Here is a 19,955-nt window from a genome sequence, read left to right as displayed (position 1 = left end):
TGAAACATCGCACTGGTTTTGTGCCCTCTCCCATAATCCCTTTTCGGCGAGACGTTAGCTTATAGTGCGTGCGGGTGAGCCCTTTTGTTTACAGCAAATGATTATGTGACGTTTATGTTGATCCCTTTCTTGGTGTTGCGATGTTTTTGTTCCCTTTTCAAGTATAATCTTTTTCATTAAGAAAAGGGCCCATAAACTAATTTTTCAGTTTTGTTGTTTGGTGTATATGAACCGTTAATTTTTGAGGGGAAGTGAAAGGGAACATAAGCAAAACAAGTTATTTTGCTTGTGTGCCTTTTCGATAATCCATTATTTCGCCAACAGCCAGGTCTCAGAATCGGTTTATTCAAGGTATGTATAAAGCTTTGTTAGTGTCCATTTCTCGACAAACATATGATTACGGCCTAAAAGCCAACTGTCAAAATCCACTTTGAATGGAAATTCCAGACAAACTGTTACTGGTCGAACACAGTTCACAACAGTTTATGAAAGAGAAAACTTTTCTCTTTCGTTTACTACCAACATCTGTGATTGGCGTGTAACGGTTTGTCCAGAATTTCCATTCAAAGTGGATTGTGACAGTTGGCTTTTAGGCCGTAATCATATGTTTGTCGAGATTTGAAGTATTAACCGGAATTGTTTACGTTTTGTTTATCGGCCCATTTGAAATGTTCTCGTCGAAATGAGGTCGCGAAAAAAAATTCCTTATTAGGCAATCCATTAGACGTTTGTTTGACAATTCAGCGGTGGGTTCTGTCAGCAGGACTACTCCTGCGAACAGAAAAACTCGTCCGACAAACATCTTTCGTTAGTGCGATTCGTTTGATGTTGGATCGAATCAACGATATTGTTGGACGTCGCACCCCTCGGAGTAACGTCAGAAGAAGTAAACAAGAAATAATCAGCTGATCAGAAACGTCTCATGGATTGCCTAATTCCGTGCGGAATTTTGACATTATTTTGTTCGCGAAGTTTTGACACCTTATTATTTATGTGTTTGCTGTCAGATGTCGCTTCTGGCCTTCCTGACAACACATCAGCTGTTACTTGTTTACATAATTAAGTCAACGCTTTGTGAGTATTATTAAATAATTAAATTAAAATTAAATAAATAAAAAAATTATTTGCTGTGTCAATTAATTGATGGCTGAGACCGTTCATGGTCCATCTCGCCTTTGTGATGATTAAAAATGGTAACTTTATTGTGAAGTGATCTTAGTCTTGCTTATTCTAGTATGTATAATTATCAATATGCTTCCCTTCGACTCCGTGTTCCAAGAAAAAAAACAATTGAACGATTTGGAATATGGTTCACTAGGTAAGATTGATTCACTTCCTCAATAATACGCATTTATTTAATTATTTTTTCATCGACAGGATAGGCCTTGCCGGTGCATCATTTCGTCCGAAGTATTGGAACATAAATCGAAAAATTCAGGAAAATCAGCAACAAACAACTGCTCGACTAAGCTAACGGTTTCAAGTTGGACGACTGGTTGGTAGAATTCCTGGAAACTATTTCAATTACTTTCCGGTCAGTCCCAAGGAACGCAAGTTGATGATCGTCGAATTTATTTTGTGGCCTATTAAGATCCGAGACAATCATGATAACACATGTTTTTGATACTGTCATGACATCAATTTTATACAAACCGATTCATTTGGTTGTTTTTGCTATGTTGACAGTAGCTACGATGCGCGTTGTAGGCATTGAATACAAGGAAACACTGGTTTTGCCTATGTACAGCGTAGTTCATGCAATGTTTACTTTGGCAACACAATCCTTCGATGCAAAAGCAGTAAATAAAAATATAAAGGGTTAACTTATTTGGTAAAGATGCACACATCAAGCTTAGAACCAGTTTCGCTACCACCAGATTGAGTATCAAAAGGCGTAGTGATGAAAACAGTCCGACTTGTTCCGAAGTTTACAGTCTTGTCAAAGGGATGAAACTATCAATGTTTCTGGAGTAATTAAAAAAACATTTTAATTACTATTCCTGGATAATAACGATCACCTCAACTTACTAAACATAAATCTTAATTCAATTCGTAAATGTCCGAAAGATGTGTGTAAAGCATTCGCCGAGAGCAATATATTCATACGGTCCACGATAGTTTTGGGATTGGCAGCATGTATGAAGCCGTTGACCAATCTTTTTCCTATAAAGGATACGAAAAATGGAAATGCCGATAGTCTTGCCAATCAGTGAAAGCGGCTCGATATGCTATAAAAGAATAAAGTGGTTCGCTCTGGGCGGCAAAATCACTAGGAATGTAAACATTTCATTTATAAAACAATATTTGGCCAGTTCCTCGTAATTAAAATCAATGGAATAGATTTTATGGACTTGCAAATGTGTGCTTCAGATATGTTAAACGGTAGGCGAAATTCATATTAATTGATTATTCACATCCAAATCCGAGTAGGCAATTTTTACACAACTCACTTAAACATGTCAGGGCTGGACCCTAGAACATAACCAAAACTGTTACCAAACTAAAACCTTCATTTACGAGCCAAACTGGGAATTGAATCAGGTCGTAATAAAGAATTTGTTGCTTGGGTTAATGAAAAAATCTTAAAATAGGTTTTAAAAATCGCATTAAGGATAAACTTAAAACTATAGCTTAATCAGTCAAAAATTATTAATCTCCCTAGCGAACAAATCGTAAGATCTACAAGTATTATCTACTACCAGTGGCGGATCAAGGGAGACGGTGTTGGGGGACCCCCCCCCCCTCGACAATTTTAAAAGTTTCAATTTGTAATTCGTTCTAAATTCAAAACAATTTCAAACGAGATTCTATCACCAAGACTAATTTTAATTAAATGAAAATTTCGCAAGAGGTACATACTAAGCTTAAGACAAGACGTGACAATCGGCTTCTTATTTTTCCTACGGCATTCTTCTTTTCGTCTATTTTCACCATGCCGAAATCTTCCGAACAGTGTTGCTATTTTTTATTAATGAAAATGGAGTTTTGTTAATTTATTTTATTCCGACAATGTTCTGTACCTTGAATCCAAATTGTACCTTGAATTGTCGTTCGTCATGTGGCTGGAACACCCACTATCAACGATCCAGGGTCCACTACATTTTGTCCCCGCTATAAAACAAATCGCTGAATCACTTTCTTTAGCCTGCTTGGCTTTTGCATTTCCCAATTTAGGCTTTTCTTCACGTTTCACGTCACTACCACCCGCACCACCTTTCGGCTGCTGATGAAGCTGTGTACAATTTCGACGCCCCGGTTTACCGCACTGATAGCTCCGATAAATCATCGCGATTTTTAGTGACGTCTCCATCTCCTGACCGGCACAAGCCAACTTGTCGAAATGCTCATCAAGCTCGAACAGATGCTTCTCAATATCGTCACCTGCGGTCATATTCAGGCTGCAAATACGACGTAGCAAAGCCACTCTCGTCGTCATCAAGCTCTTCTCGTGAAAAGCTTTTAACTTATTCCACGCATCTAACGCTGACTCAGCATTGCGCACGAGATTAAGCTGACTGTCATCCACGCACAAAACAATAATAGCCAGCGCTTTCTCATCTAGCTTCGTCCAGTCATCAGTGACCGGCATTTACGCCAGTAAACAAAATACATTCTACCATCTACTATAACTATGCAACAATAACATGCCATTGCGGTCATCCGCATAGCCACGCGACCGCGATCCTGCAAACATAACAGAACCTCTGCGATTTACCCTCGAAATGGTAATAGTATTATATATATATATATATATATATATATATATATATATATATATATATATATATATATATATATATATATATATATATATATATATATATATATATATATATATATATATATATATATATATATATATATATATATATATATATATATATATATATATATATATATATATATATATATATATATATATATATATATATATATATATATATATATATATATATATATATATATATATATATATATATATATATATATACCCCTTCTGAGGATATAGGTACAAAATAGGTTTCAATTTAGTGCATTTAGTTTAAATAAAACAGTAATATCATAAGATTTATAATCTAAACAACAGAATTTGTATCACCTTTCTCGATATGCCCCACTTGGTCGATCTTTCAATGGAACTCTAAGCTTCATATAACTAGGTTCTATATTGCCTCCATTAGCATATACTACATTTAAAAACTAACAAGGGGTAGTAGACAGGAGCGGATCCAGAAAAAAATTTCGGAGGGAGTCCAGAATTTCGATTTTGAAATGTTCATTGTACAGTTCGTAATATGTAATACACTCATAGCCGTAAGCACAAAGCCGTATTAACTGTTTTTAAACCGGACTAACTTTTAAACCGGCCTAAAATATTTGGTAAGCTTTAATCAAACGATGCTGTCATTTATATGGCTTTCTTCGTCAAATATCTCGTTCCATAGGTTTTGAGAACAATTTTGTCAACATGTTGCCGATATGTTTCTGAACATAGAACCAAATACAAATTAAATACGTAAAGGTCCCATACAAACGGGTTATCACTTTTTGGTTCACCGATCAAACAAATTTCGCTACCCTATTCCTCTGTGTCGCTTTGACAGTTTGGAGTTTTCCGAAAAAAAAATTCTGGCAACTTCACCAGATCAAAGTGGGCCACCGATTTGGCTATTTTCATTTGTTTATAAAGCCATAACAAAATGTTGTTGCTACCGTCGTCGACAGCTTCTACTTCAGTGGAAGTAGCCAAAACAGGATTCAAAATTCAACCAGAGTTGCGTGGAACTGGTGAAATAAATGTTCATATCAAAATATTGATAAATAATTTTGCTCATATTTTCTATACAGGTCACGAGTTCGAAATGTTACGCGAGTTGAGAGGCTATACTAGGTACTTTTCGCTGCTCCTCGGTAAGACAACTCAAACAATATGAGTACAATTCACAGCTCCGTAACTATGAATGGCCATTTCCTTGCAGGAAAAAGGATTTCCCCGAATAACTCGTTGGCGGATAGCGCTGATATAAGGCTACTGTACTCATCAGGAATTGTGTAAACCTAACCGCGGAAAACTTCACGAACTTTAAGGCGAGTTTACTATTCGGGAAATGTGTCACGAGATTTCGGCTCCTATGTATTTTAAATGGAGCACGGGATTTCAAATCTCATAGCAGAAAATGAGTCTTCACAAACATGACCGTTTTAATGAAGTTTAAACCCAACAGTGGAAAACGTCACGGGATTTTAAAACTCCACACAAAAATCCGTCCGGGAATAATTCAACAGAAATTTTTTCCTACAGGGAAAAGGGTGTTTTAATTTGGTTTAAAATTTGATGCTGCTGGTATTTTTAGAAGCAGTAGAGCTTTTGGTTTGACAGTTTGGAAAAATCTCGGCGGAAAATTTTCGCTGATCAAATCTCGACACCAATCCCGTGACCCATTTCTAGAACTATAAACTAGCCTTTAAGGCTACTGTACACTTTGATCGCGGAATTTGGGCCGGAATGTTGTGCCAGATTTTCGGCGCAGAAAATTTTCCGCTGTTATTTCTAAAAACTGTCAAACCAAAAGTTCTACTATTTCTAAAAAAATACCACCGATTTCAAAATAACACCGAATTTTAAACCTGATAAAAACACCATTTTTCCTTCGGAAACAATTCATGTTGAATTGTTTCCGAGTGGATTTCATGTGTGGAGATTTTTAAAAATCCGTGACGTTTTCTAGAATTTAGATTTATACTTTACGAATCTTGAGTTTTTCATGTAGACTTTTGTAGGGTATGAGCCAGCATAAATAAAATAATAAATCAATATTGAACCTCAATATCTACTCAACCTCTATCCTGTTCTTGTCTTGATGCAATAAAATCAAACGGAAGAATGATTTTATGTTAGCAGGCCTTGGTTGTTGTGACAGACAATCTAGCTTCAGTTTTTGGAAGGAAATAGATGAGAGCAGACGCAAAATCTCCAGTCACGACAATGGCGCAAACAACGCTCCCGGTAAGATTTTGCCAGTAGTTTTTGTTATGAAATAGCAACCAGCTGGACACTGGTTCTGATTTTAAAACACTATGCTACTGTTTTCCGAAATTAGAAAAATTGATTGTTTCGTGATGCAGCTCCGAGTTGCTACACGAATAAGTCTCCCGAGTGAGAAAGCTCTGTGTGGCAAAATATGATTCCTCCGAGTGGGACAATTATTGCTTCGTGTGGCAACAGATCACTTCCACAAGTGAAAAAACCATTGCTCTGTGTGGCATTATATGATTTCCTCCGAATGGAAAATCTTTTGCTGTGAAAAGCAAGTTTAACAAGAACTTAACAGATCCACAACGATGTGGATGCGTTCCATTCCTCGAGCGGATGACGCATAGTTTTGGTAGAGAAAAGTTCATTTGGAAGAAGAAAGTATAACTGCGGAATGACACGTGTTTGCTTTGATGGACATGCTCTTGTAGAAAATCGATATTTTTTTTGTTGATTATGCTTAGTGATGCAGCTGTGTTTTAAAAACTAAAGAAGCTCAAGTCTTCCACGTGAGAAAGCCCTGAGTCGCCTAATATTATTCCTCCGAGCGGGACAATTATTGCTCCGTGTAGCAACAGATCATTTCCTCGAGTGGAAAACCGTTGCTTTGTGCAGCAACATACGATTTTCCCCGAATGGGTAAGTTTTTGCTGCGAGAAGTAAGTTTACCAAGAAATTAACAGAGCAACAACAATATGGATGCGTTCCATCTCTTGAGGGGATAACGCATAGTCTTGCTATATGGAATACTTTAAAAAATAAAGCGTAAGTAATGATGGTTAAAGAGTAACAACCGAGAATTTAGTGCAAAGAGTAAAGAACCAACAGTAAAGAGTAAAGAAGAAAAAAGTAAAGAGCAAAAAGTAAAGAGTAACAAGTAAACAGTGAAGAGTAAGTAACGAGTAAAGAGTAAAGAGTAAAGAGTAAAGAGTAAAGAGTAGAGAGTAGAGAGTAGAGAGTAAAGAGTAAAGAGTAAAGAGTAAAGAGTAAAGAGTAAAGAGTAAAGAGTAAAGAGTAAAGAGTAAAGAGTAAAGAGTAAAGAGTAAAGAGTAAAGAGTAAAGAGTAAAGAGTAAAGAGTAAAGAGTAAAGAGTAAAGAGTAAAGAGTAAAGAGTAAAGAGTAAAGAGTAAAGAGTAAAGAGTAAAGAGTAAAGAGTAAAGAGTAAAGAGTAAAGAGTAAAGAGTAAAGAGTAAAGAGTAAAGAGTAAAGAGTAAAGAGTAAAGAGTAAAGAGTAAAGAGTAAAGAGTAAAGAGTAAAGAGTAAAGAGTAAAGAGTAAAGAGTAAAGAGTAAAGAGTAAAGAGTAAAGAGTAAAGAGTAAAGAGTAAAGAGTAAAGAGTAAAGAGTAAAGAGTAAAGAGTAAAGAGTAAAGAGTAAAGAGTAAAGAGTAAAGAGTAAAGAGTAAAGAGTAAAGAGTAAAGAGTAAAGAGTAAAGAGTAAAGAGTAAAGAGTAAAGAGTAAAGAGTAAAGAGTAAAGAGTAAAGAGTAAAGAGTAAAGAGTAAAGAGTAAAGAGTAAAGAGTAAAGAGTAAAGAGTAAAGAGTAAAGAGTAAATAGTAAAGAGTAAAGAGTAAAGAGTAAAGAGTAAAGAGTAAAGAGTAAAGAGTAAAGAGTAAAGAGTAAAGAGTAAAGAGTAAAGAGTAAAGAGTAAAGAGTAAAGAGTAAAGAGTAAAGAGTAAAGAGTAAAGAGTAAAGAGTAAAGAGTAAAGAGTAAAGAGTAAAGAGTAAAGAGTAAAGAGTAGAGTAAAGAGTAAAGAGTAAAGAGTAAAGAGTAAAGAGTAAGAGTAAAGAGTAAAGAGCAAAGAGCAAAGAGTAAAGAAGATGATTAAAAGAGTAACAATTAAAGACATAATAATAAGCAGTAACCTAGAGAGCAAATTAATGAGCAAATAGTACCGTAGAATAAAGAGAAAAAATGGTATAGTAAGGACCAAAGTATAAATAATTCAGAGTAAAGAGTAATTTAATGAATGATAAGAAAAGAGATTAGAAAAAACAGTGAAATGTGAAGAATGATGAGATGTGAACGTAGTATAAATTATTGCTTGCATCGTGTTTTTACAAGTCGTTCATTCTTCGCATGGAATAATCCATGGGCAGTTGTGTTAGTATGTGATTGAGGTTAAATCGGATGGAATTTTTGACAAATCTTGTTAAATATGGTGGATAACCGCTGTGTGCGTTTCTTTTTTCTTATACTTATGTGTTCATACACATTGCAACTGTGTTGGCGTCCTAGACGTCAAATAAGTCAATTGTTGCATAGCTGTCACACAAAAGCCTGATTGAATGGAGATTCACACTCTTAAATAGAGTAGAAGAGGAGGAAGATGTAGGGTATGAGCCAGCATAAATAAAATAATAAATCAATATTGAACCTCAATATCTACTCAACCTCTATCCTGTTCTTGTCTTGATGCAATAAAATCAAACGGAAGAATGATTTTATGTTAGCAGGCCTTGGTTGTTGTGACAGACAATCTAGCTTCAGTTTTTGGAAGGAAATAGATGAGAGCAGACGCAAAATCTCCAGTCACGACAACTTTTTCCCGTCGCGGAAAATGAAAATCCATTTGCCGTTTATAATACACGGGGAGAAAAATTCGCGATCAGATTCCCGGGGTGTAAAGTAGCCTTAAAGGCTACGCGGAATTTTGTTCCCCATGTATTTCCAATGGGAGATGAATTTCAGTATTCCCGAGGTATAAACTCAATCGCGTAAAACATCACGGATTTTAACAAATCTACACACAAATAATCCGGCCGGTCAATCCAACGTGAATTGTTTCCGACGGGATAAACGTACATATTTATTAGTTTTAAAATTCTGTGCCATTTAGAAAGATTTTGTATTTTTAGAAGCAGCAGAACTTTTGGTTTGACTGTCTAGAGAGATTGCGGCAGAAAATTTACCGCGATCAAAGTCCGGCGCAAAATCCCGGCCCTGGAGTACAACAGCTTATAGTCTTCAAGCGCCAATCAGTGGATCGCAGAGACAACGAAAGCAGCGCATTATGGATTGACGATTCTGTCCACAATCTGCTGAAGTTAACTTTTCAGTGCAGTTGAGTACGATAGGCAATAGGCAAATCAATGCTTCAACCGAAAAGTACACGTTGTTCAACATTTTTCAGTGCACGTTATATGGTTCAATATGTACTACCAATTATTACTGAAAATGAAAGGAAATAAATCCACATATGCATGCTCAATTTATATCTCAGAAGTTTTTTGATAAGTAAGCCAGCTTCATAAAGGGAAGCTTCCCAGAATTCCATTGAAATTAATCAACCAAATGATTTAGCTCAAATTGCCAGTAAGTTCTTAAAAGTTTGATAATTTGCCTCGTCTTGTGGCCCAATCGAGAAATTTTACTTCTGTATTACTTAAGACTAACGACCTGAGGTAATCTGCGAGAACATGTTGACGAAGCATAGAACTACCACCATACAGAAAGTAACCTAACTTTTGTCATGCCGAGGCTTCGAGGCATCCGAAGTTTCATTAAATATTGCTCTTTCAAATGTAACACAACGCCGGTTGCTAACGTTAGCAGTTGGGGTAGCATCGCTTGACATGTAAGTGGTTCTTGTGCTGTTACTTAATTTGAGTTGTAAAAACGTTACGCTCGATAAAGTAGCACTAAGTAATTAAGTTTTATGTGAAACTCATTAAAAAAATTACAAGGACTCAAGACCTTCTTTTAAAGGCTTACGGAGATGCAGATCCGTCCTGATTGCAAACCTACCAGGGGCACAAGGCCGTCAAGAACATCCCGTAACAAGTCGAAGATGAAAGTCGCCCAGGGGAAAACCATTCAGGTCGAAACAAAATAAAACGTGGGCAGAGCTAGATCCAAATTTGCCGCACCGTATTGTGCAACAAATTGCTATGCAGGACATTTCAATGTCGACAGTTTCCGCGAGTTGGTCTTCGATGATTTCCCGGCCGTCCTCGAAGAATTTGTGCTACTGATAAATTCACCACTAATTTGAAAAATTAGCACGTTGGTCGTCACAAAGTATTTATTTTTGAATTCCCATCACACTAATTTTCAATTGAAACTCTCTATTCGATATTTTCTAAATAATAAATCTTATCCATGGTAACGCTGTTATAGATTGTTTATGCGGTCTACAGTGGTCCTAGTTTTCTATATATTTGTATCAAAGTACGCTGTCACTTTGACACTGTACCTTTTCAGGTACAGGGTAGCTTAAAACGTGTCCACGAAAAATCATCAGAGCATTCCGTATTAACATATTTGTATTTAATAGAACTTTAACGTGTTGGATAGTTGAAAGTTGGCCGATGATGTACAGTACTTTGTAGTGACATAATATGCACAAAAGAAAATAAATTGATATACAAATCCATGTTTTTATTCAGTTTGAATAGGCGCTCGTCGAGCTAGAGGTGGCTGAACCATCGGTTGTAATTGGTGCCATGATAGTTATTTCTCGACAAAAATATGATTACTGGTTAAAACCCAACTGTCAAAATTCTCTTTGTAAGGAAATTCCGGACAAACCGTCTCTGGATAAACACAGTTCATAGCAGTTAATGCAAGAGAAAATTTTTCTCTTTTGTTTACTGCCAACATCTGTGATTGGCGAGTAACGGTTTGTCCGGAATTCCTCTTCAAAGAGAATTTTGACAGTTGGCTTTTAAGCCGGAATCATATGTTTGTCAAGATTTCATACTTTGATTAAAAAATTGGTTAAAATATTTCAATTTGAATTTAAAATGAACTGTGAGTGTCATTCTAATTGAACATGATACCTATCGACGTGGGGGAGAACATTTATTTTCGTTTCAAGTGAATTTTCACAAGTTTGGAATAAAGATCAATTATCAATGAAGGTCTGCGAATTACAATTATACACGTTTTTCAGCGAGGTTTAAATAAAAAGTAAACAAAGATCAAACAGAAAATTAAACTTTGACAGAATGATCATTTATATTCACGAATGTTATATTTATTTTTTTTTGCACTGTTGCAGACAGAATATAGATATATTTCTATAATGCATCAATGCAAATTGGAACGATTTATGCCAAAAATCGAAATAAATATATTGATCACCGTTGTGTTCACAATAAATTTCAAAACATTTTGCATTCAGATGTTTTATGTGATTTTATTCTTATTGGAACATTGCACATATTTAAAATCAATTATTTAATCTTAGCTTAGGGTATTTGTGAAGATAATTTCTAAGCGGTTAACATTCTGATTCAATTTGCTAACGACCAGTGTAAGTAAATTCATAAAATATTGCATTTGACGATCTATATCCAATTACCATTTGTTTGGATCTATCCCCTAAAAACAATAATTTTCTTCCGTTATTTACTTTCTTTGATCTGTTATACAATAGATATATGGGCAATAATTCGTGAAAATATGTTATCGATTTATATTAAATAATTAAATGGTCCCGCTTATTCTCTTAGCTATAAGCAAAAAGAAAAGAATCAAAACACTTCTTATTGTAGTTCTGTTTCTAATTCACAAAAACACCTTTGATCTGAATTGATCTCAATTTATCCAAACGTGCTCTATTGTAACCCTTTGATGTGCAATTGGAATCAAGCGTGTAGAGAGAAGGAAAAGAACGAGGAAATAAAAAAATGCAGGTAGATAAACACGGTAAAAAAAACTTTACCCATTTTATGTATTCAAATTGCTTATTTTCGGAAGTTATTCGAGCTGTCAAAAAATGGGTATTTTATTGCTTCTAACAATTGGTGCTTTTTTTCATTTCACAACTACTCTATGAGATAATGTCAATGGATATACTGATCTTAATAATGAGTGAAAAGTCATTAAGAATTATTTTAAGCGAGTTACCCTGCAAACTAAGGTTCGTAGCGGAAGGTGCAAATTACCGACCTGCATCTGAGTACGTGGCGGAAACGGAACATTTCGGCAATGCTCATAAAAAACGGCTATTTTAACTACTGAGGATGTTGCAAATATGCGTTTGGCATTTTTGGAGCAGCCAAAAGATCCAGCCATTAAAAATATATCCAGTTGGCGGTTTGATTTTGTTAAGTAGTTAAGGAGACAATAATGTGAAATGAATATTATTTTATGGTTTTTTTTTAATTCAGAAATAATTCTATTGACAGTATTTTTCATTCTGGCGCGATTTTCATGAATGGATATTTTTCACGCGTTTTGTTGTAACAGTTCTGCGAAAAATAAAGGGTAAAACATACCCAGGTTGACGTACAAGAGTTGTATTCATTTATGGATACGAACTCTTTACCCACTTAATGGGTTATTCCACTTCTATTGAAAATGCGTAGTTTTCTACGTATTAATTGGTATTTTATTTTATTAGTGTACTTCGACAGTGCTTGTCCTTCCTACCTGATAAACTGGCTTATTTATTGCCATCTTTATTGCGAGCAAAGAAAGCCATATTTATCCAGAAAGAAGCCGAAGAGAGGATTGAAAATAACGAAATGTATGCAAGAGAAGCATGACAATTTTTTGCATATTTTTGTCTTCTTCCGGTAACATGATGCTGCCATTTGCATTGCTGCGTTCTGATACACGGCTATGTTAAAAAACTGTACAATAAAGTCAATTTAAAATTCACTGTTTATGCCATTTAATAGTCTGATTATTTCGAGAATTTTTTTTATAGCTCAATAAAATGGTGAATCGACATCGTGTTGAATGGGATTTATAACATAAGTATTGTATCAAATAAAATAATTTTTTCGAGCAATTTCATCAGAAGATGGCGCCTCTGCAGCATTTTCACCTCATGCGCGTTTTTTGGAAGGGGTCCACAGTCGGAAATCTATCTCCCGTGATTTTTGACCTAGCGCCATAAACTAAAGTTTTTCTGATTCCTTATGTCAATAGCAATGTACGTAGGATTTTTTCGATATTTTGATTTTAAGCGAAATGGCGCAGTTGTGAGTGAAAAAACGTAGATAATGTCATAGAAATCTACACAAAATCGTTAATCAATAAAAAGGTAAGCAATAAAAAATTTAATCCTGCGTACGTGACTTGAAAAATCAATTTTGAATATACTGTGAAAATTTCAAAGCGACCAAAAATCATTAGCTCGAGTTACATTTCCGGCCAGTGGTTTCGAGAAAAACGCGGTTAAAGTTTGCAGTACACATGAGTTATACGTAAGAAGCGATGCGGCAAAATTGAAAATTATACTTTTGGATTGTTTTCGTTCTCCATGTTTTGGGATATCATTTTTTACATCCTAAAGCACATTTTAGACTAATAAATAGAAAATCTATTGTTTTAAAATTCTACAGTGAAGTAACCGCTTAAACAATTTATTATTTAAGATCCATAATTGACTAAAACGTTATTTTGCTAATAATGGTGCATACTATCGAGAACGTTATAGAGTTATATTGTTAGGCGCTAGCCACTCCAAGGGCTTGAAGAGCTTCTCTAACATTACACTTAGTAGTTTGTCAGTTCAGCCAAATTTGACTGTTCCAAATTAAATCAAATGCTTATAGAAAAAGAGTGGAAGCTTACATCTTTTGAAAAGTTTGTATCAGTTGCTGTTCTGCAACACATGAAAAATGCAATATAAATTATTTATTTGCTTCAGATAATTATGTCGTCCATGGAATGGAAATCTTAAATTTTAGCCTGGTGGGGCTTATTATACCATCCTACCCAACTAGTCTACTAACCATGCATATAGAATTTGGCAGACCTACTTTGCTGAAAATGAAGCAATTCAAATTATCAGCACGATTATCCAACCATGTCTGAAATACCAAAAGTTCAGTAATTTTATTTAATAAAAATTATAATTAGTTACTTCGTATAGTCTGCCATCTGTCTGATAATGAATTGACAATTATAAATTTACAAATTGAACCTGATGCTGGATGCAGACAAAATTTCTTGGACCAATCGTTCTGAATTTTGCCCAGTTCTTCTTCTTCACATCATTGCCCAGGCAACTATAAGAGCTTTTTGCAAACTGCTAAATATTATTATTTTACAATATCATGTTAATCGTTGTTTTAGCAATAATCGGACTTTGGTTTTAAAGTACTACGAAAAAATCGAGAATCGACCAAAAAATAAAAGCTCCCTTAATTACTTGTGAAATGCTGTGAAAAACAACTGTGCAAATGTCTCAACGTTTGTCCAGTAGATTTTGAGTTATGGTGTATACCGCAAAACAAGATTCCGATGTGGCGCCTGACTGAAAAGACAAAGAATCTTTGCATCGAAAAAAAATATAGTATCCAATTTTTTGCCGATAATACCTTACACAACCCCCCTTAAGTTCCGACACGATTTAAGCGATTTTTCCGTATTCAACTTTTTGCGTCATTTTGTCAAGTCATCTGTCTAGTCTCAGCTTTCACAGCTCTTTCATACCCTGTGCATATCTGTTCTATCATAAAGAATTAAACGAAAATTTGTACTACAGCGGAAATGCAAATCGTTCAAGATATGCTAGAAAATTATAAATTACGAAACAATACAAGCAAGATCCGATAACATTTAAATAACGATCAAAATGAGAATATTTGTAACAGTTTGTTTGCCGTCATATTTAAAATTGTTACTTAGGCTATATGGCATGGCTTCATTTACAATTTTTTATTCAATCTTATTTTTGAACTCTTTCAAAAGCAGTAAAAATATAAATAAACTTCCACTTGCTTATGGTGTTCTTTGTGAGAAGATACAACTAGAAAAGGGAACAAATTGTGATTATATATTCTTTTCCTCATGTCAAAATAACTAAAAAATTGTGAGCAAATTAAACTTCACTCATTTTGATAGCCATAGGTAAACTAACGAACGAAAGCAATTTTCATCTCTGAATCCATTTATAAAATTTCGTTCGACAGTTTGTTTCAATATGATTCGACTTCTGCTAACCAGCAATATAACTCTTCGATGTGGCGTTTTGAAATGAGCGTGTAGCACCTTCTAGATATAGGACGATAAAGAATATTTAAAAAAATGCATTTAAAATTCGATTACACCTGTTTTTCGTACGGGATAAAACTTGCTTACTTGCCCTCATATGGTTTGTGTGCAACATGGGCCATAATATTGCACATAAAGTTCGAAAAGTTGATTCAAATTATTGAGATGTATGCAAGAGGAACAGGGCGGCTTTTTACACTGTTTTCATTTGGCTTCAGGATGCAGCCATTTCTGCAATGACAGGTACTAACGTCTTAGGCCGGACTATACTCAGGCCTAAAATCAAAGATAGTACCGTGTGGCGGTACCAACTAGATTCAAGCTTACCGCTATCATTTAATTAAAATTAGTCTTGGTGATAGAATCTCGTTTGAAATTGTTTTGAATTTAGAACGAATTACAAATTGAAACTTTTAAAATTGTCGGGGGGGGGGGGGGGTCCCCCAACACCCTCCCCCTGGATCCGCCACTGGTAGTAGATAATGCTTGTAGATCTTACGATTTGTTTGCTAGGGAGATTAATAATTTTTGACTGATTAAGCTATAGTTTTAAGTTTATCCTTAATGCGATTTTTAAAACCTATTTTAAGATTTTTTCATTAACCCAAGCAACAAATTCTTTATTACGACCTGATTCAATTCCCAGTTTGGTTCGTAAATGAAGGTTTTAGTTTGGTAACAGTTTTGGTTATGTTCTAGGGTCCAGCCCTGACATGTTTAAGTGAGTTGTGTAAAAATTGCCTACTCGGATTTGGATGTGAATAATCAATTAATATGAATTTCGCCTACCGTTTAACATATCTGAAGCACACATTTGCAAGTCCATAAAATCTATTCCATTGATTTTAATTACGAGGAACTGGCCAAATATTGTTTTATAAATGAAATGTTTACATTCCTAGTGATTTTGCCGCCTAGAGCAAACCACTTTATTCCTTTATAGCGTATCGAGCCGCTTTCACTGATTGGCAAGACAATAAACATTTCCATTTTTCGTATCCTTTATAGGAAAAAGATTGGTCAACGGCTTCATACGTGCTGCCAATCCCAGAACTATCGTGGACCGTATGAATATATTGCTCTCGGCGAATGCTTTACGCACATCTTTCGGACATTTACGAATTGAATTAAGATTTATGTTTAGTAAGTTGAGGTGATCGTTATTATCCAGGAATAGAAATTAAAATGTTGTTTTTTTAATTACTCCAGAAACATTGATAGTTTCATCCCTTTGACAAGACTGTAAACTTCGGAACAAGTCGGACTGTTTTCATCACTACGCCTTTTGATACTCAATCTGGTGGTAGCGAAACTGGTTCTAAGCTTGATGTGTGCATCTTTACCAAATAAGTTAACCCTTTATATTTTTATTTACTGCTTCTGCATCGAAGGATTGTGTTGCCAAAGTAAACATTGCATGAACTACGCTGTACATAGGCAAAACCAGTGTTTCCTTGTATTCAATGCCTACAACGCGCATCGTAGCTACTGTCAACATAGCAAAAACAACCAAATGGAACATAAATCGAAAAATGCAGGAAAATCAGCAACTAACAACTGCTCGACTAAGCTAACGGTTTCAAGTTGAACGACTAGTTGGAAGAATTCCTGGAAACTATTTCAATTACTTTCTGGTCAGTCCCAAGGAACGCAAGTTGATGATCGTCGAATTTATTTTCTGGCCTATTAAGATCCGAGACAATCATGATAAGAAATGTTTTTGATACTGTCATGACATCAATTTTATACAAACCGATTCATTTGGTTGTTTTTGCTATGGTGACAGTAGCTACGATGCGCGTTGTAGGCATTGAATACAAGGAAACACTGGTAATTGCCTAATTAAAATGTTTTTTAAAAAAAACATTTTAATTACTATTCCTGGATAATAACGATCACCTCAACTTACTAAACATAAATCTTAATTCAATTCGTAAATGTGGGAGAGGACTGGCAACACGGCGGCGCGATAGTTGTCTCGTTTTTTGTCTCCGTTAGTTTAACCGTTTTATCGTGTGTTAAAGTGACCTTCGACGGTGAAGTGGTATTTGATTGTGGCGGGAGGAAAACCCTTGCGGATGCGAAAATGGAGTTCAACTTAAATACTCCCGTTTTGTGCATTAAATTATCATTTTTGGAAAGTGTGTGACGACAATGCAGGATCGACAAAGCAAACTTGTGTGAGGGGCGACTCACAGGAATTTCTGGTTTGTATTCCGGAATCTGGAATTCGAAATATATGCCATACATGCGGCTGTGTTGACATCCGATGTCTATCGGCTCTATCAACGGTGATAATTGGATACATTAAGTACCAGCAAAACGATAAGTACAATTTTTTTTATATCTATCTTATATTAACATCTATATATCACTATGCTATATTTCACCCTAAGGAGGAAAATTTGGTAAAAACCAAAATTTCTCACTAGGGTGAAAATTTGTTGGTAAGAACCAGTCTTTGTACAGGAGGGCACAAATCCTTATTTCATACTATGTTGCGTTTCGGCTTCGCCTCTTCAGAAACCGACACTAACGTATTGTCGGAATAGATTAGCGCCGGCTTGACGCAAATCCCTTAAAACTAAGACACACTATGTGTTTCGATCAAACGACTGATCAAACGTGATGTCCCGTTCGAGCAGAAGTTCTGTTTATGCCGATGAGACACAAGTGAAGCCGAAACTTGTCTTGGCTTAGCAGGCCTATGCGAAAGCACTATGCTATATTTCACCCTAAGGAGGAAAATTTGGTAAAAACCAAAATTTCTCACTAGGGTGAAAATTTGTTGGTAAGAACCAGTCTTTGTACAGGAGGGCACAAATCCTTATTTCATACTATGTTGCGTTTCGGCTTCGCCTCTTCAGAAACCGACACTAACGTATTGTCGGAATAGATTAGCGCCGGCTTGACGCAAATCCCTTAAAACTAAGACACACTATGTGTTTCGATCAAACGACTGATCAATCGGTTTCTGAAGAGGCGAAGCCGAAACGCAACATAGTATGAAATAAGGATTTGTGCCCTCCTGTACAAAGACTGGTTCTTACCAACAAATTTTCACCCTAGTGAGAAATTTTGGTTTTTACCAAATTTTCCTCCTTAGGGTGAAATATAGCATAGTGCTTTCGCATAGGCCTGCTAAGCCAAGACAAGTTTCGGCTTCACTTGTGTCTCATCGGCATAAACAGAACTTCTGCTCGAACGGGACATCACGTTTGATCAGTCGTTTGATCGAAACACATAGTGTGTCTTAGTTTTAAGGGATTTGCGTCAAGCCGGCGCTAATCTATTCCGACAATACGTTAGTGTCGGTTTCTGAAGAGGCGAAGCCGAAACGCAACATAGTATCTATATATCTCTCATTAACATTTTCAACACCGCATCAGCACGAGTTGTTTCAACAGAGGGATTAACATCGATAGCCCCTCGGCTCAATCGATGAAGGTTTTGGATTGATGTATGTGTCAAGTTGTATTTTGGGTACGTTGCGCATGTGGGTTTGTGTAGCATCAGTGACGATGTGTATCGCGCATCTTGCAGTCATCCAGCCCTTCCGTGTCGTATAGCAACACACACACACCCAGCCCTTTCGTGTCCCGACTTGTCGCCTCTGGAAAGGGTACATACTGCTCAGTCTGGCGGGACGTTCTCTTTCACTTTTCCTTCCGCTAGTTGCTTGGTAGTGTATGCTTCGGCATAGTGTTCTCTGGAATCATTTTCTTGCGACTTTTTGATGATTTGATGACTGTGCCGCTGTGGCTGAAAGAAGGGAGAAGCATGGAGTGTTTTTCCCAAGATTGCATCTTTTTTTGGCTTCTCGCCAGTTTGATAGTCTCGGTGGCAGGCACCAGAACATTCGCATTTGGATTTTGTTGTTGTATATGTGGTTAATTATTGAAAGACATCGAATTGCGCTGGTGTTGCGCCTTAGGCCGATGACATGCTTACGTGATTTGCGATGCGCAAATCGAATGCGTTTGTCCTATCTGTGAAATGTACATGTAGAACGCATAAAAGGCGATTTTGCATCGGCTTCCGTCGGCGTCGGCGGTGCGTCGCTGTTCCGTCGGGATGGGTTACATGCAGTTAAATGGAGGCATTCACACACAACATCAACGGCACGGAACGTTTTGACGTGCGGCACGTGTGAACGGGCAGAGGAAAAATGGATTTAGCTTGTCCTGGCGGAGCGGTGGCGTTCTGTTGGCGTTGACGGGGGCTGGTGTATCGGGGCGAGGCGTCCGCGAACGCGGCAAAACACTATGTGGAGTGCTCAGACGCGTCCGCGGACGCTTCGCTTTCCGCTTTAGCTTGTCATCGGTCTTGGAGCGTATTTGAAAATGAGACACATACAATGACCTGCTCTTGAGTACGGCACCGCTACGATCCGCTGCCTCGGTGTTTTCAGTGGGAATCGGAATTGAAGGCTGTTCGCGACAATGCAGTCTAATTCGGGACCGTGCGCAGGACACCGATGTTCTCTCATATGATCCGAGTATGTGTGTGGAAGTGTATGCTACCATTGATTAATCCAGTGCACTTATGATAGTGCGAGATTGAGGTTAAGTCGAGTAGATTTTCTGTCAAATGAGATTAAATCAGATGGAAAATCGTACACATCCCTTTTACATATACGCCAATACACAATGAAACTGCGTGGATGTCGTAGACGTCAAATAAGTCAATTTGTGTGTCACGCGGTAGGAGGGGGGGGGGGGGGGGCAAGTCATGCTTTGAGGTCCACTTACACGATCCGTCGGTTTCGCATCACCGGTGCGGCAAGTTAACAGAAAGTCAAGATTGGTGGCCCGTGGTTCCTGTGGAGACGTTCGCGCGTTGTGTCGATGGGTATTTTATTGCATAAATTGTATTTATTATTGATATTATTTGTTTGTTTATTGTATGCGGAGGTTATCAGCTGTTTGTCCGTGTCCTTTCTCACCCTTTTTATAGGGCGATTCGTCT

The 19,955-nt window shown here is 36.6% G+C and overlaps 1 long non-coding RNA gene across 2 annotated transcripts; it reads left to right on the top strand.

The window, feature by feature from the left end:
- The first annotated feature begins 705 nt into the window (after positions 1-705).
- Positions 706-7,116, top strand: LOC131682853 (uncharacterized). 2 transcript variants are annotated; one of them, XR_009304188.1, is made up of 5 exons: positions 707-1,074; positions 1,235-1,318; positions 1,378-1,495; positions 4,849-4,911; positions 4,980-7,116. It is a non-coding gene; the product is annotated as an uncharacterized LOC131682853 (long non-coding RNA). The 2 variants fall into 2 exon arrangements; XR_009304187.1 differs by lacking the exons at positions 4,849-4,911; positions 4,980-7,116 and having other exon boundaries at positions 706-1,074; positions 1,378-3,721.
- Positions 7,117-19,955: the final 12,839 nt, after the last annotated feature.

This window comes from Topomyia yanbarensis, chromosome 2 (assembly GCF_030247195.1).
Source record: "Topomyia yanbarensis strain Yona2022 chromosome 2, ASM3024719v1, whole genome shotgun sequence".
Lineage (NCBI taxonomy): Eukaryota > Metazoa > Arthropoda > Insecta > Diptera > Culicidae > Topomyia > Topomyia yanbarensis.
The sequence above is the reverse complement of the archived record's forward strand: the minus strand, read 5'-3'. Positions and strand labels throughout refer to the sequence as shown.